We start from the raw sequence: 23,874 nt of genomic DNA on the forward strand, positions 1-23,874 counted from the left end.
TAAGTGTCTGTTTACTAACATTAATTAGCAAAATAAATAGAAATGAATTTAAAAAATGAGATATCTATTCATTGCTCAGTATGCATGTTAATTCTCAGTATAAATCTGTGGTTCCTTCATGAAGGATGGCTATAGCACACAGAATAGAACTTCTCATTGTGGGACACCATACTGCCTTCCCTAGATTGTACTTGCAAATAAATTACAAGAGCTAGGAAAGCATCTCTCCTAATGCACAGAGGGGTAATTTAGGGAACTAGGTGGGAGCAGAGTAGTTTCCTGCTGATCTACTTCCTCTTCCACCAAAGACACTGTTTTTTCTTCTTTCTCTTCTCTATCACCCTCTCTGCCATCCATTTATGTTTTCCTCTTCTTCCCCTGATATCTTTGCTCAGCATAACACACATAATACCTCTAAACCCTTGTTTGTATTTGGATACCGAGTATGAGGAGGGTTCACTTTCTCTTTTGTGGGCTAAATAGACAAATTAAAAGTTAAATTTATTACAGCATGTGGGATGCTTCTGATAAGCAAAGAAAAGGAAACTTTAGCACATACTACCCTCTAGGATGCTTATATTTTACATCATTATGTCAAAATATTCTCTCAGGAATTAAGACAGGAAATTTTTTCCCAGTATTCTGTGGGATGGCTGCTTTCAAAAAGGGATGGAAAGACTTGACACTACTATATAGTGTTCTAACAGGTAAGTGACAGGTTATTTACATCTTTGTACCCAGAGAAGCATCATTACAGGATAATGCAAATTAGTTTTTAAATATATTTTATGTGTGTTTATATTGCTCCTACTTCTTCTGATAAAGGAACAGATAAAAGAATAATGTTTTTAAAAAGTTTACTCTTAATATAGCAAAATAAATAGAATGAAACAGAAGCTTTAGAATAAAAAGGTCTTTTGAACTCAACAAATATGTTATGAGCACAAAGTATGTGAAAAGCCATCATTGTTGTGTGTGGATACAAGGAGGAATTCCATGCCCTAAGGTTTACCACTGATTCTTGAGATGGCAGAGTAAAAAAGCTCACAAAAGGTTTTCATGTAAGGTAGCTAAGCAAGATAAGTCCTCACTAGGGGCATTAAAAGTTAGAAAAGATTATGCCTGATTAGAGCTTAGAGAAAAGGTTAATAGAGGTAGTGACCTTCACATAGCTTCTGCAGAATGTCATCTCCAAGTGACAGCTTTAAATATAATGTTGTTTGTTACAGTATAGAATTACTAATCTCTGCATATTTCTAAAATGATATCATAAGAATAGAATTTGCAGTTTACATGCATCTCAGATTTAGTTTGAAAAACTGAATAACCACTACTCATGTAAAATTCAGAAATGACAATGTGGAGGCTAAAAACTATGTAATGAAGGAGAAAGGTAATGTCCCATACGTGTGGGAGGGGAGTGTTTTTTTATCATTCTTTAATTTGGGCTTTTGAGGAATAAAGAATCTTGGGTCAACCTGTTAACCTTCCTGCAGAAAATGGCAAATTTTGTGTATACATAAAATGAGATTCTCCCAAAGATAGAATTCTAGTGTAACCAAGTCACGGAGGGTTGAGTAGTTTAAGAGAGAGTTGTTAAGGAGAGTGAAGATTCTTACTGTGGCCGCTGCAATAAAACAGATAGGATAGGTTAGAAAGATCCACCTAACACTCTATTCCAGTCTCATCTATTTTCCACCTTTATCTCTCTGCTTTTCTTTCAGCTCTTTTCTGTTACCTCCCTATCCAACACATTGTTTATTATTGTTTTGACAAATTTAGCCAGTCTAAGGTTGGCTAAACTTGTTTCAGGCAAGTACAATAGTTATTAAGATGTGCTTTTTTATTTGTGTTGTCTTCAGATCATTGTTACCCATTTTTTGTGTCAGATTCCTTTGAGAACCTGATGAAAGGTGTTAAAACACCTCTCAAAAATCTGCATATGATCATCCACAAAGACATGAACAAAAACATAACCAATATCAGGAGGATATGACAAACGTCAAGGCTCTCCTCTTATTCTGTAAGGGCCAAGGTTTCATGATAAAAAATAGTTAAATGCTAAGATGATCATTTTTATGGGTGTCAGGGTCTCAAATCTTGCATGGCCATGTGGTGCTGTTCAGACTATACCATATTCTACTCCAGATTGTTGAGATGATTTACTAAGTTATTTAAAATTCATCTCAGTTTTTTTTTCTGAATTTATAAATTGGGAGTATGTTTGTCTGTCTACCATGCATAATAGATAGAAGGCCACAGAAGATTAATGATGTGAATGCATTTTGTAATCAGAATAGCACTAAACCAATCAGATAAATATATTAAGAAGTAATTGAGAATGTTCAATTTAAAAACATTTACTCAGCACCTACATTGTTCAAAGCATTGAGTTTTGAACTGTGGATAATAAAATCTGAGAATACATAGTTTTCAAAGATTTTTATTCCAAAAAGGAAGCTAAAGAGAAAGCACATATAAGTGAATTTAACTAATATTATAAGAAAAGCTATCAAAGAAGCCCTTAGGGAACAGGAGAGAGAATTTCATTCATCATAAAGACGTCACTGAAGGCCACCAGAGAAGGTTTCTTAGCAGCTGGGTCCTGGAGTTTTGGGACAGTTGAAGTAGTTAGAAATGAAGTGACATTCTAAGAAGGAAGAAAACTATTGATTGAACTGCTGATTAAATATTTATGAGAACTCATAATTATTAATAAGTTAATGAAAATATATGTATTTATAATTCTTAATCTATCTTAAACAATATATGTCCAGATGTATAAATAAACTTGTTCCTACGGCCATCCCCATGACCAAGTGGTAGAGTTCCATGTACTCCACTTCAGTGGCCCAGGTTTGTGGGTTTGGATCCTGGATGTGGACCTCTTCTACTCATCAGCCATGCTGTGGAAGCATTGCATATACAAAAATAGAGGAACACTGGCACACATGTTAGCTCAAGGCCAATCTTCCCCAAACAAAAAATGATACCTCTACCATTGGCAACAGATGTTAGCTCAGGGCAAATATTACTTAACGAAACAATAAAATAAAATAAACTTGTTCTAGAAATGAACATTTTAATGGGGTTGATAGCACAAATGAAAAGTCATACAGTCAAAGGGGTGGCCACAATTATGGGACTTAATTTCAAGTACAAAGATTTCATGATGGATCACTCTTTCAAATTAAGAAGGAAAGAATGAGCTTATTGTTTTGATTATGATACTAAGGATCAGCTTCCTCATAGTTGAAGATCTTTGTCAAAAGTTTCATAGTGCAAAGAGAGTTTTTTTAAAATCTGGTATCCTAATATAAATTACTTCACCAGGCACTTTCCTGAGAGTAGTTTTTGGTTTGGAGGAACATAAGGTATATTTCAAGTGGGATCAGGAGAAGAAAGTTTACCAAGAAAGAGGAAAAGATGTACAATGGAAATTTGCATCTGTTTATGCTATCATAGTCTGTGCTTTGGCCACTTACAACTTTCAAGACAGTGTATTGAAGAGGAACACAATGAGATACGTAAACATTCCAAATTTTTCAAGTGCATATAGTCCCTTTCAAAATTATCTTGAAAAGAAAGATGTAGATAAAAGTTTTCTTCTAAGAAGTGAAGGCAGTGATAGTATTCCTTTCTAAGTTTGAAAAAAGAGAAATATGCATTGAAATAAGTTAAATTTCAAAGTTAAATCATCATTGACTTAGCCAGGACAGAAATAAATTGAATGAAGTCAGTTACTGACTGTCCACTACTCTTCTTGTCTAAAATTATATCTCGTTCCCTCCTCTGAATCTCTGGTTTGTTACAAGAACAACGGAATTTTCAGGTGCTTGGATAATACAAACTCTATTGGAGATTACAACCATCATCTGATCCTACATGAACTGCGTGGTGTCCTCCCAAAATCACTTCAGATGTAAAATGTTTAAGTTAAACACTTGAATTATGAAAACAAGAACTGTTGAGTTTTAACACCCCTCTTTCATTTATATGCAACCTTAGGGACTTTGGGTCCTCTAAGGGGTGTCTTTCAGAAATGGGAAAAAGAAAAATGTAGAAATAAGGATATTTGAGATATTGTCAACTATTAAGGAATATTCACTTCTCTACATTAGTATATATCAAATACTAAATATCATAAGAGCACCACAAGGTAACATCATATTTTTAGAGAATATAAGTACTTCCTGTTTCTCTTTTCAAGCTCTAATATCTGGAAATTGGCATCCAGTGAAGGGAAGCATAATACATATTAAAAAATAGACATTTCTAGAATTATGTGTAACAAATATACAATGATAAATATATGTGTAAAGAAGATATTCTTTATGGGTAGGGGCTGGGGTATAATTTTCAATTTATATTATGAACTTCCAAAAGTAGTCAGATATATCCAAAATCCCAAGTGATACACCATCTGAATATGAATGCCAATTTATTAAATATGGAAAAATCATGAAATTAATAATAAATGGAGCCACATTACAAACTGTGGAACAAAGTGTTGAGGTGAGTTACTAAGAAGCAATAGCTAAAATGCCCATGATAAGGAACATTTATTTTTGTCAAAATATTCCATAACATCATATATCACACTATACGTTACACATACAACCCTGAATTAATTCCCTTATTTTTTGCAGATGAACCATTTCACACTCCTTCTTCTCATTCAAGAAATCATGCAGCTGAATAATAATGCGACTGAGTTCATTCTGCTTGGGTTAACCCAGGAATCTTTTAGGAAGAAAATAGTGTTTGTCACTTTCTTACTTATCTATTTGGGGACTTTGCTGGATAACTTTCTGATTATTACTACCATCAAGACCAGCCAGGCACTTGGAAGTCCAATGTATTTCTTCCTTTTCCACTTATCTTTATCTCATACCTTCCTCTCTACATCCATAGGCCCTAGAATGATTGTGGATGCCCTTTTGAAGAAGATCACTATCTCTTTCAATGAGTGCATGATCCAAGTCTTTTCATCACATTTCTTTGGCTGCCTGGAGATCTTCATCCTAATTATCATGGTTGTTGACTGCTATGTGGCCATCTGTAAGCCCCTATGCTACACGATCATCATGAGCCATCAAGTCTGTGGTGCATTGGTGACTGTTGCCTGGGTGGGGTCCTATGTACATTCTTCAGCTCAGATTTTCTGGCCTTGAGTTTACCCTTCTGTGGTCCCAATGTGATGGATCACTATTTCTGTGACTTGCAGCCTTTGTTGAAACTTGCCTGTGCAGACACCTACGTGGTCAATCTCTTGGTGTCCAACAGTGGGGCCATTTGTACAGTGAGTTTTGTCATGGTGATGTTCTCCTATGTTATCGTCTTGCATTCTCTGAGAAACCACAGTGCTGAAGGGAGGAAAAAAGCCCTCTCAACTTGCATTTCTCACATCATCGTGGTCATTTTGTTCTTCGGTCCTTTCATATTTATATACACACGGCCTGCAACCACCTTCTCCATGGACAAGATGATAGCTGTGTTTTATACAATTGGATCACCTTTGTTCAATCCTCTGATTTATACACTGAGAAATGCAGAAGTGAAAAATGCCATGAGGAAAATATGGACCATGAAGTTGATCTCAGGTGACAAATGATTAATAGAAGTTTCAAGTTTTCTTTATCATTAGGATTGATCAAAAAAGTCCATAGGGAATATCTTCCTCTTATTTTATAGTTAACATAATCCTAAAGTGGGGCATAAGAAATAGTTTCTTCAAGAAGATAGGCAATATGAACACATATGCTGATTACCATTGAGTCAATTTTCTATAGAAATAGAGACAGCCCCAGCTAGAAACAGTCATGTAAGACATATGCTTTACTCTGCCTCTCTTGCCTGCCTAATAGCACTGTGTTTTGATCTAGTATTATCTCTGCCCTTCCTCATATTGATTCTTTGTGTTCTCTATTTATACTTACACTTCTATATGCTTATATCCACAGCCTTGCAAGATCTCCTCCAAACTGTTTGTTTATTAAATACTGTGGGATCATAATGTCTGACAATGAACCTTCAACTTGGTTGTCCTTCCTGACTCAAAGAAAGCACCAGATTTAAATAATTAATAGAAGCTTCATGTTGTAAAGGACAAGACATGTAATGTAGATAATCTCTCTTCTATGTACAGTGGTTATACTTTGAATTATTATCATATGTTTACTAAGATCCTTCTAGAAGTGTGACAGAACACTGTGACAACATTCACCCTTCTGAAGGAGTCTTTTTTATCTTACTAAGATTCTGATTATTTAGGTTATAGTCAATATTATTCTGTTTGTAAAAATTACTTTTTTCTCCTAAAATGATCCATTCTAATTTTGAGGAAGTTTTAAGTTTTCTCTTGAATCATCCCAATTATAATAATTTGTTCATAAGATTAGATTCTTATGATTATGGCATAGATGACCCAAATTAATATGGATATATTTATATGGCCTATAAGAGTATATGCAGTTGATAGTAGGGAACTTGAAAATAAGAATTGATTAAAGAAAGAATATTGTAACCCAGAGGAGGATGTTTTAGGCTTTGGAACAAAAGAGTTACATCACTGATATGAATTATTTTAGTTAGATTTGATATAATCCAGAAAAGAGAGTAATTTGAATGAGACTGTGATATTTGAATGAAAATTATGTTTATGCAATGGAGATGGATATCACCATTTGTCACCATCCATCAACACCACAGACTAATTGTATGAACAGTAAGAATCTTCTGATTTCAATTTCTCCTCTTATTTGTATTTTTATCCATAGAGAAAATTCAATGAGTATTTTTGTTTATTTGGAACTTGTATCTCTATTTATAAATTACTTAACTTTATTAAGATTACTAGTTTTATATTAATTTTCTTGTACCAGGAGCTTTAGAATTTCTTTAGCTTGAGAAAATGATCATCTATTTCTCCATGTGGGAATGTAAAAGTGTGAATTCCACAATAAACTCTAGTGACATATATACATCCCTTTTTTCAGATTCTATGAATTTCAAGGCTACTTCATCTCAAGGATGTATTATTGATCACAGCTGCTGGAGTTTGATTCTGATCTTGTAAGCTTTGCAAAATAGTCAATTCCAGTTGGCATAGTTTTAGTTGATGTCCTCTTCTATTTCAAGGCATAGTAATTATAAAAAGGGGCGTATATTGGGTCCAATTTACGTGCCTCCCCAGATACACTCTATCTAATATATCTTATGGACATACTTTTAACACAGAGCTTTCATGCCCAGTGTTGCCACATATCCTGCCCACAGAGATTATGGTCTAATTTTTGTCCAGGGTTTTATAATAAAAATGATAGAACTGTAAAGATGACTGAACATGCAACCTCACCAGGATTTTTTTGTTGAAGTCAGTATTCTGATAAGAAAAGAGTGGGACTCTGAGATCTAGACAGACATAATTGTGCAGGGCAGGGTGAAAACCATGAAATCACAAATTATCTTGCATCCTCCTGATTATCATAAGTAGCCTCCTCTCCCTTGAAAGAGAGGAAGGAACAGTTTTCCTTAGCCTAGACACCATGCCATTACCTTATTTGAAGAAGTTGTCATGCAGTGGTATTTGCTTTCCTTCTGGGCTTCCTCCTACACCCCTTATTGCTTCCAACCAGCTAACCAGGGGAAAGCTGCAAGAAAGTCTAAATACCAATGTACATTCTAGCTCTAGGATAAAATGAAATGCATGAGAAAATTGCAGGACTTTGCTGCTAAGTACAAGTGTGAACCATGGGAGCACTTCATTACGGGAGATGTTAACACAGAATGGCAAAATATAAATCTTGGATTAAGGTCTATCCAATGGGGCTTTTTCTGTAGACTCACATTATTGGAAATGTCTCATCAAGTAACTATGTGGTTTGCTTTACTCACAGAACTATTTGTTAGATCTGTGGGAAAGAACTACAATACAGAGTTCCTAAAAGTATAAAAGACCCAATAGTTGACTTTTTTTAATCTTAGGTATTGACAGTATCTTAAATATCTGTACTATTCTTTGGTGTGGAAGCTTAGGAGTGAATATGATTTGAACTTAATTCATATTTAGAAGACCCTAAAGTAAATTTCTTGAAGAAATCAATTCCCAAAGTTTCTAGGTGGGTCATTTTTGAAGTGTGTCATCAGTATATCCATATACAAGTGGAGATAAAATAAACTCAACTAAAAAATTGTGGGCTGACTAACATGACAATTGTGGATTAAACATGGGTTATATTTATTGACTTTAGCCAGAAGAAATGATGAAATTCGGCCATTTGTGACAATGTGGATGGACCTTGAGGGTATTATGCTGAGTGAAATAAGTCAGAGGGAGACAGTAAAATTCCATATGATCCCTGTCATAGGTAGAAGATAAAAACAATGACAAACAACCACATAGCATTGGAGATTCGATTGGTGGTTACCATGGGGGAAGGACGGGGAGGACAAAAGGGGTAATTAGGCTCACATGTGAGGGGATAGAATATGATTAGTTTTCAGGTGGTGAACATGATGTAATCTACACAGAATTTGAAATATATTATGATGTACATCCACAAATAAATAAATAAGAAAAAAATAGGTGTTAATCACTATAAATTTCCCTCTTACCAATACTTTTGGGACATCCCATAATTCCTGGTATGTTATGTTTTCATTTTAATTTGTCTTAGACATTTTCCAATTTCCGTTTGATTTCCTCTTTTGCTCAATGGTTATTCAAGAGTGTTTTATTTTAATTTCAATGAATTTGTGAATTTTTCTCTTTTCTCTTGTTACTGATTTCTTGTTTCACTCCACTGTGCTCAGAAAAGATAGTTGGAATGATTTCAGTCTTCTTAAGTTTGTTAAGACTTATTTCGTGCCCTAACATATGGTCTATCCTGAAGAAAATTCTGTGTGCTCTTTAAAAGGATATGTGTATTGCTACTGTTGGTGGAATGTTCTGGATGTGTCTGTTAGGTACATCTCACCAATAGTATTCTAGTCTGTTGTTTCCTTATTGATTTTCTGTTTAAATGTTCTGTCCATTTTTGTAAGTGGGATATCAATACATTCTATTGTTATTGTATTCCTGTGTATTTATCCCTTTAGATCCATCAATATTCACTTTATGTATTTTGATTCTCTGATTTTGGATGCATATATATGTGCATATATATATATTTATATTTTTATAATTTCCTATGGAAATGACTCGTCGTTTGTAATGACTTTGTCTCTATTGCCTATTTTATATTTGATGATACTGTAGTCATCCTGTCCTCTACTGGTTACCAATTACATGGAATATCTTACTGTATCATTTCATTTTTAGTCTATGCGTGTTCTTAAATTTAAAATAGGTCTACTGTAGATAGCATATAGTTAGATTTTTTTTAATTTTTTAACATTGTGGAGCTTCCTCAAAACATTAAAAGTAGAACTACCATATGATCCAGCAATTTCACTTCTTGATATTTATCAAAAAAAAAGCAAAACTGCTAATTCAAAAAGATATATGCACCTGCATGCTCATTGCAGCATTATTTACAATAACCAAGATATGGAAACAGCCTAAGTGGTTGAATGGATAAAGAAGATGTGGCATATATATACACACATACGCAAATATATGCATATATATGCAAATTATCCATGATCAGTAACATCACTTAAGTTAATGCTTGCAATTATATAATAATATCTCAATTAAGGATTGTTTTCATACAGAAAACACAATCTTATATATATATTCATTAATGGTATTTATATAGCATAGAAGAGTAAACTGTAAAAAACTTGGGTATATAAATATGTGGCTTAATAATATATACTTCTATTACATAATAAATTAGTATAAATAATTCAAGTAAAATATTTTAAAACATGGTGACATGTCAAATGTTCCCTTGTGAACGTAACTTTTTAAAATAGACTTTATTTTTTAGTGCAGTTTTAGGCTTACAGAAAAGTTTCACAAAAAGTACAGAGAGTTCCCACATATCTTCTCTGCCCCCCTCAGTTTCCCCATTTACTGACATATAGCATCAGTTTGGTATATTTGCTACATTGGTAAACCAATATTGTTACACTTGTACTAAAGTTCATAGTTTACATTAGGGCTTACAGTTTGTATTGTACAGTTTTATGGGGTTTGGGTTATGCATTATGTCATGTTTCCATCAGTCCAGTATCATAAATATTTGTTCTCCGTCACTAAAAATGACTTGTGCTCCACCTATTCATCTCTTCTCCTCTCTCATTGAATCCCTAGCAATGACTGTTTTTTTACAGTTCCCACAGTTTTGCCTTTTTCAGAAAGGAAATTTATAATTCATAACTGTCATGTAAATATTGCCATTTTGAAACATAAATATCCTTCTTAAGGTTATCTCATTCATTGTTTTATTCTATTAATATTTTAAAATTCAATAACATCAATTGATTACTCTCTCTACTTGTAGACCATATTAATATATCACCCTTAATTTGGACCAGCTATGCTACAATTAATTCGGATGATTCAAAAGAACACTTAATACCACCCCCTGCCCCGAAGAAAGAATCAAGTTGGGAGTATAAAGTAGATTTTACCAAAAGAATGCTATTCTGAGTACAAAACCAACAGTCACAGCATTCCTAAGATCCAAGACCTACTTCAGGACGGTGAATTTTCTCACAGTTCGAGAAAGATCTAAGTAAACGCAAGCTTAGAATTTGCAGTAAATGCTCAAGAATTGGAAAGAGGATTACTAAATTTTATCTTGTTCCTTACTACATGGACTTTTTACAGTTATTTGAATCTGATACTTTCTGCTGAATCAGAAAGAACAATTAAGTTGAAGGTTGATGATCAAATGTGTCAAGACAGAAGTGTCTAATAAATGAAACCCTTTGGAAGAGGTAAAAGGAGCTAGGCTGTAGAGATAAGCATGGGGAGGAGGTTAATCTAGAAGCAGAAAGCATCAGTGGTCACCATTATGAAGAACAGCTAAAACACTAGATAAAAACCATAGGTGACAATAGGAAGGCAAAAGTCAGAGAAACAGCAGTGAACCACTAAGGCAATGGGCCTTCCATACCAGACTATACCTGGTGCTGTCACTTCCCCTTCATAAATTTGACTCGATACTAACCAGCTTATGTGTTCACATTCTTTATTTTCCTGAAGGAAGTAACTCTCATGCCCCAAGTTAGGATTATAAAACTCCACAATAAGAATATCATATTCTCTATGAACTTTTAGAAAAATTTAAAACTGCCATTCTTCTTTTGGCATCTGAGACGAACTTCTTGTTCCACAACTTTCTCATTGCATTTTCCAATTCTCCATTTCTCAGTGTACAAATCAGAAGGTTGAACAAAGGTTTTCCAATTGACAGGTGTCTTCTTGCCCATACGGAAGGTGATTGCAGGGTATGTTTATATAAATATATAAGGACCAAAGAACACGATGATCACTATGATGTGGGAGATACAGGTGGAGAAGGCTTTTCTTATTCCTTCAGCACTGTGGTTTCTCAGAGAACGCAAGATGAGAACGTAGGAGAACATCATCATGACAAAACTCACTATACAGATGGTCTCACTATTTGACACTAAGAGTAGATTTACCACGTAAGTGTCCATACAGGTAAGTTTCAACAAAGGCTGCAAGTCACAGAAATAGTGATCAACCACGTTGGGACCAGAAAAATGTAACTCAAGGTCATAAAAATCTGATCTGAAGAATGTACACAGGACCCCACCCAGGCCACAGCCACTAGTGAACCACAGACTTGATAACTCATCTTCGTTGTGTAGCACAGGGACTTACAGGTGGCTACAGAGTGTTAAAAAGCCATGAGAATTAGGATAAATATCTCTAGGCTACCAAAGTTATACATTAAAAAGACATGGATCATGCACTCACTGAAAGAGATAGTGGTCTTCTTCAAAAGTTCAGCCACAATCATTCTAGAGGATATGGACGTAGAGAAGCAGGTGCCAGATAAGGATAAGTGGAAAAGGAAGTACTTTGGACTTCCATGTGCCTAGCTGGTCTAATAATCAGCAAGTTATCTAACAATGTGCCCAAATGGAAAATCAAGAAAGGGACAAACTCTTTTCTTCCTTACAGGATCCTTAGTTTACCCAAGCAGAATGAATTCAATCACATTATTGTTCAGCTGAATGATTTCATGAATGAGAAGAAGGGATGAATGTGAACTAAATTGTGTGAAAAAAATAAAGGAATTAACGTAAGTTGTGCCATGAGATATTATGGGATAGTTAAAGCAAGTTAATTCTTGGTACTATGGGAAATCATGGAATATTTTAAGCAAAAGTAAATACTATTCATGAAGTACATTCTGACAGATTTCTCAACGTCACTTCCATACTCTGTTCCTAAATTTTTAATGACCAGTTCAGTGGGCACATTGAGTCTCAAATAAACTTGTGGATGTGATACTTTTCCTACAGTGATCTTCAAATACAACCCTTTTTTAGCTTTGACATTATGTTGACTAATTTTGCCAATTTAATACATACAAAATTAAGAGCTAACCCTCATTTTATTATTTTCTTCAGTTTTGCCTTTTTTTAAAACTGCTGCCAATCCTCCTCTTTTTGCTGAGGAAGACTGGCCTTGAGCTAACATTTGTGTCCATATTCCTCTACTTTACATGTGGGATTCCTACCACAGCATGGCTTGCAAAGTGGTGCCATGTCTGCACCCAGGATCCAAGCCGGCAAATGCCAGGCCACCAAAGCAGAACGTGTGCACTTAACTGCTGTGCCACTGGGCTGGAGCCTTCAGTTTTCTATTTTAGTCAGTCTTGGAGCTCATGTTTTGCATGGTGCATCACTTGGCACTTAGGATATACATGGCTGCCCATGTATGTTCAAGAACATTAATAAACAATGCACATACCACTCCCAACAAGATAAAGAATGTGATCTTTATATAGTCCTTTATACAATATTGTTACAAACATTTATACAAATAATATATTTTCTAGAAATACATAATGTTCTCCACTTCTCTGCACATTATATCCCAGATATTCCACTTGAATGCAGAAACAGGAAACACTTATAATCTTTGAATAATCTACTGCATACTTTAAGCACTATTATGATATTAGTTCTCGGCAAATACTAATAGACAGAAATGAACGCTCTTTAATTGTTAATATATCAAATATCCCCATTTTTATCTGTCTTTCGTCAGTTTCTGAAAAGCACCCCTTAGAGCTCCTGAAGAGACACTCCTAAATTAAAGAAGGGATATTACATAATAGTTTGTTTTCACAATTCAAGTTTTTAGCTTAAGCATTGTAGACCTAGAGTGGTTGTGCTTTGGGGTGTAACCAAGCAAATGGTTTAGGACCAAATCTTGACTGTAATCACCCAAGCCCCACCTTCATGAAACAATGAAACGGAGTAGAGAAGAAGAAAGGGCAGGGAGATGTGGCTTTAGAAAGAGGGATATTAGGTCATCAGTAACTGATTTATTTATTTTTTTATTTCTGTCTTAGCAAAGTCAACGATTATTAAATGTTGAAGTGTCACTTATTTCAATGAAGATTTCTTTTCTTTTTCAAATTTGAAAACAAATATTATAATCGCCCTTATTTCCGAGACCAAAGTCTTTCTCCAGATATTTCCTGCCAAGTTGATATTGGACGAGGCACTGTATGAAAGTAAAAATATAAACTGAAATAAAGTATATTTAAATATAATCTGGAAGGCTTACTTATCCTATTGTCTCTCTCCCCAATCTCACCCAAAACTTCAATATATTGCCTTGTAAGTTGTGAGTTGACCAATGCTCAGCCTGTGATAGACTAACACAATAATAGTTATATATTTTTTCACTCTTTTAGTACATTTTCTTCTCAATAGACCTGAAATTTCTCTCATCTTCCTCAAAATCAAAAACAACTCTTGGGAAAAAGCCTGATGAGGTTATTCACTTTGGAGTGTCAATGATAAAAAAAAAAAAAAGAAAAGTCTTTTTGGACTTTGTGATCCAGGGCAAACATCTGAAACAATGAGAAATAAGTCTTGGCATCATGACCATTACAATGAGTTTATCATTTCTTTTGTTCACTTAAATGAGAGATGTGTCATATAATATTAGCATTTGAAACTGTGGTAGGCAGTGGAAGCAAGATGATGTGAAATTCTCTCATGCTCTATTCAGTCAGTGATTTTGGTCACACACTAGAGAGTGTAGTTTTTGGTATGGATATTATCAATTCTATTAACCTGTCTGTTTCCAGGATAAATTTAATTCTTTCTTACATTTGGACATATGTACTTAAAATGACATATAATATTTTTATAATATTTTATTCATTTATAATTTATATTTATATATAATTATATTTATAATATAATTGTATTTTATACATAACAATGCATACAATAATTATAAATTATTTTATTTATTTATACTATAGTTATAAATAATAAGTATATTTAATTTGTTTAACAATAATTGTGGGTCTTTGTCAAATATTTAATAAATAGTTTCATGATGACATTAAAAGTCTAGACCCAAATCTGCATCCACAATGCTCAATTCTAGTCTTTTATGTTCCAAAAAATTTAGACTACTTTAGTCATATATTTATTAATTTCTCTGAGAAATATTCTCTGTGGCCTCAAGCATACTTCAGGGAATCTCCTCCTATGTTAAACAAAGGAATTTTAATCTATTTAGTAATCTATAATACCCTCTGATCTAGAAAAAGGACAATATCGTTCTCAAATCAACAAATATTTATTGAAGTCTGTGTATAAACAGGGTATGTTCACCATGTAATGGGGCTATACTAAGATTAGTAAATATAACAAGTGTGATCTCTGTAATAAAAGTAATGTAGTAGCCTAGGATTTAAAATAGCTAGTTGTAGCAGCAACTCGCATGTAATATAGAGGAAAATTGGCAGAGATGTTAGCTCATGACAAATCTTCCTCAGGAAAAAACATAAATAAAAATAAAAAAATAAATAGCTGTACAGGATGCAAACTCCTCTTGTCCTCTCCTTTCTCGCTGTAATATCTTTCTATTTCTAGCTGCTTCAACCTTCTGTGAACTTTAGGATCAAAATGCTGAGAAACATCCTTTAAAGGGCTTTCAGTGATTGCCTGTGAGAAGGAAAATTCATTCCCCTGTTCTCTAAACACTTGCTTTATAAGCTTTTCTTATATTATTAGATAGTATTGCCTTAACACAAAAAAATGAATGTGCTTATTTTAGTTTTCTTCCTGGAGTTAGAATATTGAAAACTATGTGTTCTCAGGATTTTATTCTGCATTGTTTCAACTCAATGCCTTGTACTTTGGGGGTGCTCAGTAAGAGCTTTTAAATTGAATATTTTCTACTACCCCCTTAAAACGTGATCATATTTACCTCATTTTTGTTGCACCATACTGATTACAAAACACATTCACAACATAAATTTGCTGTGGCTTTCTGTCTACTGTGTAGGTTAGAGAGAGAAATATGCTTCTAATTTATACAGCCAGGAAAAGGAAAAAAAAACCTGAGATCAATTTTAAATAACTTTTGAATAATTGTACAACTGGAGTAGAGGATGTCATACTCTGAACACTACCACATGGCATGTAAGACATTGAAACTCTGATACCCATACAATTATCATATTAAAGCACTTTTTTACTGAATCCTAAGTACTTAGGGGTGCAAGAAGGTCCATTTTTCATATATTCCTAATATTTATTCTTGTTTTTATGTGTGATATGTGTATAATCATGTCAAATCTTTTTTCAAAGGTGCATTAACACCTTTCATCAGGTTCTCAATGGAATCTGATACAACAGGTTACAACGATCCAAAGACAAAACGGCATCAGTAACCTAGCATATCTTCCAATAACTACTGTAGTCACCTCAATTCTTCAAACAAGATAAGGCAAGTTTGAAGTGGCTAAATTTGTCAAAACAAGGATAAGAGAATGTGTTGGTTTAGGAATGGGTGCATGACAAAGAAGTATTAAAAAAAAGCAGGTGGGAAAAGGTGGAGAACTGAGGATGGTGAAATACAAGTTGTTAGTTGGCTCCTTCTGTGTTTCTGTTTTACTGCAGATTCTACAGTGGGAAGCACTTAGGCACTGTCTCTTCAACCATCCACTACTCGCCTGAGTCATGTGTCAGCTACAGCTGAGTCATGTGTCAACCACACCTGAGTCAAGTGTCAGCCACAACTGAAGCACATGCCACACACACCTGAATGACCTTTGAGCCACACATGAGTCGCGTTCCAGCCTAGCTGAGCTACACTAGCCTCCTATCTTTGGGAGAATCCCTATACTTTATTGCTGCACAGAATTTACCATATTCTGTGAGAATGTTAGCAAGTTGCCCTGAGATTCTTTACCTCTTAAATGCCCAAAGAAAAGAGTAATGCAATTTATTCTTCTGAACTCCTCACTCTGGGTACTGACTCACATAATTTCTGCTTATCTGTTCAGGAGATGGACTGGAAACAGCTTTAACTGAGAACCAAAAATTCATCATGAATCTCTATACCCAATACTTATGTTTCCTATATCTGTTTGCCCCAAATTACATGAAATTAATATTTATTTGTTCCTCTTTTCAAATCTTCTAAAGAGAGCAGGAGTCTTGTGGAGAGGGAAGTAGATAATATCACATGTGAAAGAACATTGGACAAGGACAAATATTGATGAAAAGGGAAGATTTTTACCCAAAATATCTTCAGTAACTCCCCTCTCACATATTGGCAAGTTATCTTTCAGTTTTTAGCATCCTCATTGTCATAATTTCTGAGCTTTCTCTGAGAAGTAGTGAGCTTTTAAATTAAATCTCATAAATGTGTACATTGCAAATTATATTCTTATGGTATCATATTGGAAGCATACAGGGAGCATACATACATCTTATATTCTGATACAGAAACCTTATTAAAAGTTGTCTTTGGAGATGGAAAAGTCGGCATTCTCCAGAGGTTACCTGTAGGTCACTACCTCCATTAACCTTTCCTAGAATTTCTAACCAGGCACGTCATTTCTAACTTTCTAGAATTCAAATCTCTTAGTGAGGATTCATCTTGTCACACTACCTTACATCAAAATCATGTGTTAAATTTTCTGCATTCTGCCATCTCTAGAAACTGTAATAAACCTTAACTCAGGAATAACATTCCTCTATCCCTATACTGCTTTTCACGTGATACCTTTTCACAGACGTGGTGCTCATACAAGATTTATTGAGTTAAAATGATCATTTTTCCTCAACAGTTATATTTATTCTATTTATTTCTTTCATTAGCATCAAATCTCAAAAAAACTAAGCTCTATTTTTCTGTTCCTTTCTCACTGTATGTGGAAAGAATATAGTCAAAATAAATATAAAAATATATTAGAAAATTATTTTAGATTATTTTATAATGATGCATCTGTGTGTAAAAAGATAGAAATATGTGTAAATTATCTGTTAGAAGACTCTCTGAATTAGTGTCAAGTCTGACCATTCTTTTTTGATAGTGGCATTCTCATAGAACACTGAAAAAATGTTGTCTGCATTCCAGGGGGAATATTTTAAAAAATAATGTGCCGGGGTCCCGCTCCAGCTGAGTGCAGGTTCCTGAGGGAGAGATGGAGTCGGCGAGTCGGCGCAGGGGGAAATGAATGGGACATGAGACTTGAGTCAGTGCAATCAAGTCCAACATTACTGTGCACAAGTGTCGTTTTTATATTTTTCAGGATTAGTACAGAAATAGCTCTACAAATATTCTCAGAGAGATAATGAAGTAAAAACGACCACAAGAATATTTATTAGCATTCTATTCTATAGAGCATAAGGTTAATAATCGTGTTCTCCGCAATTAACTATTGTTTATTGTCTCTAAGCTAGAAGCGATAGGTACCTTGACATCTGTTGTAATTCATGGTAAAGTTAAATCAAAGAGAGAACGTCCAGACCTCTGGACAGGACAGCATTCTGGCTCTTTACATCCTGGGGGAGCCACCCCTGCCTCCCTCAATCATTTATGCCATTAGTGTAGATGGTTAATGGGAACAAAAGGCAAGTGCGGGGTATCTTATCCCCAGGGCTATTTGTGTTCTCAGAGGGCAGTTAAACATCTTTACATTCCCGTGCACCTTAGGGGGTGAAAGCATTCCTTTGTCTTTTAGGAGGCAGGGCTAACAGTCCCTTCAGCAGACTTCCCGGAGAAAATATAATTTTGCTGGAAAGGTAAAGGGCTGAAAAGCTAAGCTAAACTATATATCTTCAAGAATAAAAAGCAGAAACAAGTATAGTCATAATCTTGATAGAAAGCATGCATATAATTCAGAAAATATCAGGGGTGTCGGCCGGCCATTCTTCACCGAGGGGCATCCCTGTGCTCCTCAGCCCTTCTCAACCCAGACCCTGTCAGATGGCTGTATAGGTGTCGGTAACACAGCTCCAGGCATAATTTATTGCTTTTAGGAGAAAACTTCTATAACATTTTAACAGAAAGCAGAAGGTCTAGAATAATATATAGATACTTCTTGATCATCCAATTAAGCAGCAAACTTGAAAGGGCGATGCATATATATTTAGACAAAGAACTGGAGGAAGAAGGAAACATTAACCAGATGGAGGCTACAAACCTAATTCGACATCTTATCTGGGCAGGATTCCTTTCTGCTGGTCTCAAAATGGACGGTGCGCTCCTCCATTAATTAACTGCATCAAACAAAATTAGCTCTCAGAAAAATATCTTGAAAGTTACCTGCAGGTGGTCACATTCTCTTACTATATTTAATTCTCCTGGGAGGTAGTGGCTCCCAAGCAGTCACCCAAAGAAGTGAAACCCGGAGGTTAAGAAAGGAAAAGGAATGAAGGGCAATTAGAAGCAGTACAGGTTTCAGAACTATGTGAGGGGCCAGCCAGTTATTCTTCACCAAGGGTCAACCCTGCACCCCTCGTGTTAATCGACTGGACCCTGTCAAGCAGCCGATCAAATGATGTAGCCACGGGTCCCGTCAATAATGATATAAGTTGTTATCCTCCTGGAAAGTATTATTGTCTAAAGTTTTCCTTACTTTGTTAGTCATAAACATCCCACATGTAATAAACTTAACTTTTGATTTGTCTGTTCAGCCTACAAGAATAGCAAATTAATCTGCCTCATGCTTGTTAACCACATACACAGATTCAGAATTCTTAGATGCTTCAAACTACCAAAACTACCAGGGAAAAAGAAGAATAAAACAAATAAATGGTGGAGAGGATGACAAAGAACAGAAAGAAGAAAAATAGTGTCACATACAAAAAAGGAAGTAGGTCACCCAGAAACAAATCTGCTCTAAACCGGAGCCCTAAGTTACTCCTCCTTACATTTCTCAGTGGAAACTTTGCAGAACAGAAGGGTGTGAGATGATATATTCAAAATGTTGAATGAAAAAATCACAAATGAAGAATTCAATACCCATAAAAAGTATCTTTTTAAAACAAAGATGATATAAACACGTTTCTACACAAATAAAACCTGAGAGAGTTTGTCACCACCTGACCTGACTTACAACAAATGCTAAAGGGGCTTCACATTTAAAGGAAAAGACAATAAACAACAACATGAACACATATGAAATTATAACACATTTTACGTAGTTACATATGAATACAAATGCAGAATACTTTACTAAAGTAGTAATTCAAAATGCATAAATTAATTTAGTCACAGTATATAAATTTCTCTTAATTTTAGTGTAAACATTAAAAGACAAAAATTTTAAGAATAAATATAACTATGAAAGTTGCTTAATAGAGATAGCATAAATATATATAAATTGTAACATCAACAACATAAAATTATTGTAAAATATGAGGGGTGGAGTAAAAGTGTAGATGTGATTGATGTTAAGATGTCACCATTAAAATATACTATTATAATATTAAGATACTTTATGTAAGTCTCACAGTAACCACACATAAAAACACCTATATATGATACAAAAGAGAAAAATGGAAAGGAACCAAAGAATATGAGTACAAAAATTAACAAGACGGAAAGGAAAAGAGCAAGAGAGGAATAGAGTAACACTTGCAAGACACTTTCACAATAAATAACAAAATGGCAATAATAAGTCATTACCAATCAATGATGTCTTTGTGTATTTGGATTAAAATCTCCAATCAAAAGATATAATGCAGCTGAATGGACTTCTTGAAAGTGTAAGACTCTACTATATGCTTTCTATAAGAAAATCAGCTTCAGATGTAAGGAAGTGAAAAGTCTGAAAATGAAGGCACAAAAAAAATAACCAATGCTAATAATAAATAAGAGGGAAGAGCTGAGGCTATACTTTATATTTGACAACAGCGTCTTTATGTCAAAATTGTTAAAGGAGACAAAGAAGAACATGATATAATGATGAAAGCATCAATTCATCAAGTAAACATAACAATTATATATATATATATGCACCCAATAGCAAAGCTCATAAATAAATAAAAAAATATAACTGAGGGAAAAAGAGAGCAAAATATAGTAATATTAGGATACTTCAATACTCCCATTTCAATACTGGATAGAACATCCAGGCAGAAAAACAATAAAGAAACAGCTGAGTTAGACAACCCAAAAGATGAAATTGAACTAACAGACATATACAGAACTTTTCACTCAAAAGGAGTGGAATACACATTAACTAAATAAACCCTAAAAATAGCAGAATAAAGGAAATAGTAAAGACTAGAGAAGAAATAAACAAAACAGAGAAAAGAAAAACAATAGAAGAATCAATGAAAATAAGCTTTTTTTAAAGTTAAAAAAATCAATAAAGTCTTAGCTAGAGTAAGACTAAAAGAAGGCTCAAATAAATGAAAACAGAAATGAAGGAGGAGAAATTCATGGGATGACAGAAATATAAAGAATCAGTAGAGACTATTATAAAGAATTATGCACCAGCAAACTGGATAACTTAGAAGAAATAGATAAATTCCTAGAAGCATATAACCTACCATGACTAAATCAATAAGAAATAGAAACCCTGAACAGACCAATAACAAACAAGATGATTGAATTGAAAATTTTCTAACAAATAGGAGATTGTTGGAAAGATAGTGGCGTAGGAGGCCTCTGAATTCACCTCATCCTGGGGATATAACAAATCTACAACTACCAATGGAAAAATTACCTTTCAGAGAGAACCAGAAACTGGATAAAAAGAATCTTCACAACAAGGAGCAATACTGACAGACGTGCAAGAGACAGAAATATCCCTCTACTGAGGAATAAACCACATTCTAGCCACAGTACTCATGGCCAGGAGCAATCCCAAGATACAAAGCCTTTCCTGGAGGAGTGGTGGAACTGAGCAGCAGCGCTCTGCCACAATAAGCAGCCTTTGACTTAAGCACAACTGAAATGAATGCCACAATACGTGGCTTCGCTGGGTATTAAAACCAAACAGGATACCCCCAGAAAAGCTATTGAACATAAGAGAAAGTAAAGTCTGCTCTTAGAGGGGCTATGCACAGGTTGACCCATTCCTGATACCAACACAAACCACCAGAAAGAAAGGTGCATAGTCTTTTGGTAAAAGAGACTTGATAACCTCTGAGCATATCTCCAAGAGGCAGGCTACAGCTGGGCCCACCTACACAGGGACTGAGACATTGGCAGCAGCTATTATTGTGACGTAATACAAGCGTGCTGACACAGACACTGGCAGATGCCATTGGATTCCTTTGTCTCCTGATTGTGCAGGGATTTGCTGCAGCCATTAGAGCACTGATTTAATCCAGTTCAGCCAGGGCAGGCAGACCACCTGGAGGACTGGTCCTGCTCACCAGAAGGCCTGCAGGGAACTGATGGGCCCACGTAGGTGGGGCGTACGGGACTTCCTCAGTGAGTTGAGTGAGTCAGTATTGGCATGGCAGGAAATGTGCGTAAGACAGGACTGCATTGGTTGGATGTGCGGACCCATAGGTGGTGGGGGTTGTCGGTGGCAGCAGACTTGTGCCATTGGCCATCTCAAACAGCCACACAGGGTATCTGCCCTACACTCCAACACCTGAAATGATTTTGTGATGCCATGCCTAGGAACAGCTCCATCCAGCTGCACACCTGACAAACCTGACAACAGCCTCTGAGACCAGAGGCCTACAGCAATTGTGAGCCCCTGAGTCTAGCAACCAACCATGCTGAGTGTCTGACTCACTTAACAGCAAAACAGCAGCAGTTATGTGCTATTAGACCTTGAAGGCAGCTGTGCTGGGGCTTTCCCCACCCAGTGATGCTAACAAATTGACCATAGGAGATGCACACAGCTTAGAGTTACAACCAGCCAGCCTGGGGTCCAGAATCCACAGCAAGAGTAACCCTGCCACAACAGAAGGACACATGTAGCCTTTACAGGGGAAACTCCTGAAACAGGAACTGGTGACAAGACAGAATCAAATTACTGGGCTCCATAATGTATCTCTTATATAAGGACACATTGGGAGCTGATCCGTGTAACACATAGATATAAGCACAGAGAAGTAGGCAAAGTGAGAATACAAAGGAATATATTCCGAAAAAGAAACAGGAAAATCCTCAGAAAAAGAAATCAATGAAACAGAGATAAACAATCTACCTGATAAAGTACAAACTAATACTCATAAGGATGCTAAATGATCTTGGGAGAAGAATGGGTGAAAACAGTGAGAACTTCAACAAAGAACTGGAAAATATAAAAACAACAAATCAGAACTGAAGAATATCATAATTGAAAAAATTCATTAGAAGAAGTCAATAGCAGAGCAGATGACACAAAAGAATAGATCAGTGAGCTGACTAAAGCGTGGAGGAAATCACCCAAGCTGAAAAGAAAGTAAAAAAAAGAATTAAAAAGAATGAAAAACAGTCTAAGGGATCTCTGGGACAGCATCAAGCACACTAACATCTGTATTATACGTGACCCAGAAGGAGAAGAGAGAGACAAAGGGGGCAGAGAACCTACATGAAGAAATAATAGCTGAAAAATTCCCTAACCTAAGGAAGGAAACAGATATCCAGGAAGAGGAAGTGCAGAGAACATCAAAAAAGATGAATCCAGAAAGGTCCACATCAAGACGAATTACAATTAAAATGTCCAGAATTAAAGATAGAGACTCCTAAAAGCTGCAAGAGAAAGTAAAAAAGATACATACAAAGGCATCCCCATAAGTCTATAAGCTGACTTCTCAGTAGTAAATTTAGAGGCTAGAAGGGACTGGCACAGTATATTGAAAGTGCTGAAAGGAGAAAACCTACAACCAAGAACACTATACCAAATAAATTTATCTTTCAAAACTGAAGGAGACATAAAGAGTTTTCCAGAGAAGGAAAACCTACAGGAGTTTGCCACCACTAAACCACCTGTACACGAAATGCCAAAGGAATCTATTCAAGTGAAAAACAAAAGATGACAAATAGGATTAAGAAAATTATCAAAGGAAAAAAATCACTAGTAAAGGCAAATACACACTAAAGGTAGTAGTTCAACCACCTATAAAGCTAATATGAAGATCAAAAGACAAAAAGTACTAAAATTATCTATTTCCATGATAAGAATGTAAGGAATAAATACACAAACAAAAGGGGTTAAATACGACATCAAAAACATAAAATGTTGGGGGAGGGGAGTAATAATGCAGAGTTTTTCATAATAGGCCTATCTTAAGAGACTATCAATATAGATTGCTATTTTCATAGGTTATTTTGTATGAACTTCATCATAGTCACAATCCAGAAACTTATGATAAATATTAAAACATTGAGAAAGAACCCAAATGTAATATGAAAGACATCCATCAAATCACAAGGGAAGAGAGCAAGAGGAGAAGAAAGGAACAGAGAACTACTGCAACACTCAGAAAAAAAATTTAATAAAA

General features: G+C 35.1%; 1 non-coding gene and 2 pseudogenes across 1 annotated transcript; 2 read left to right on the forward strand and 1 right to left on the reverse strand.

Annotated features, from left to right (window-relative positions):
- The first annotated feature begins 4,688 nt into the window (after positions 1-4,688).
- Positions 4,689-5,614, forward strand: LOC124237611 (olfactory receptor 4C16-like; annotated as a pseudogene).
- A 2,195-nt stretch (positions 5,615-7,809) lies between these two features.
- On the forward strand, positions 7,810-7,939 carry LOC124237720 (small nucleolar RNA SNORA18). Its single transcript, XR_006888103.1, has one exon. It is a non-coding gene; the product is annotated as a small nucleolar RNA SNORA18 (small nucleolar RNA).
- A 3,280-nt stretch (positions 7,940-11,219) lies between these two features.
- On the reverse strand, positions 11,220-21,983 carry LOC124236773 (olfactory receptor 4C16-like; annotated as a pseudogene).
- Positions 21,984-23,874: the final 1,891 nt, after the last annotated feature.

The sequence above is a fragment of the Equus quagga genome, chromosome 3, assembly GCF_021613505.1.
Source record: "Equus quagga isolate Etosha38 chromosome 3, UCLA_HA_Equagga_1.0, whole genome shotgun sequence".
In the NCBI taxonomy this organism is placed as follows: domain Eukaryota; kingdom Metazoa; phylum Chordata; class Mammalia; order Perissodactyla; family Equidae; genus Equus; species Equus quagga.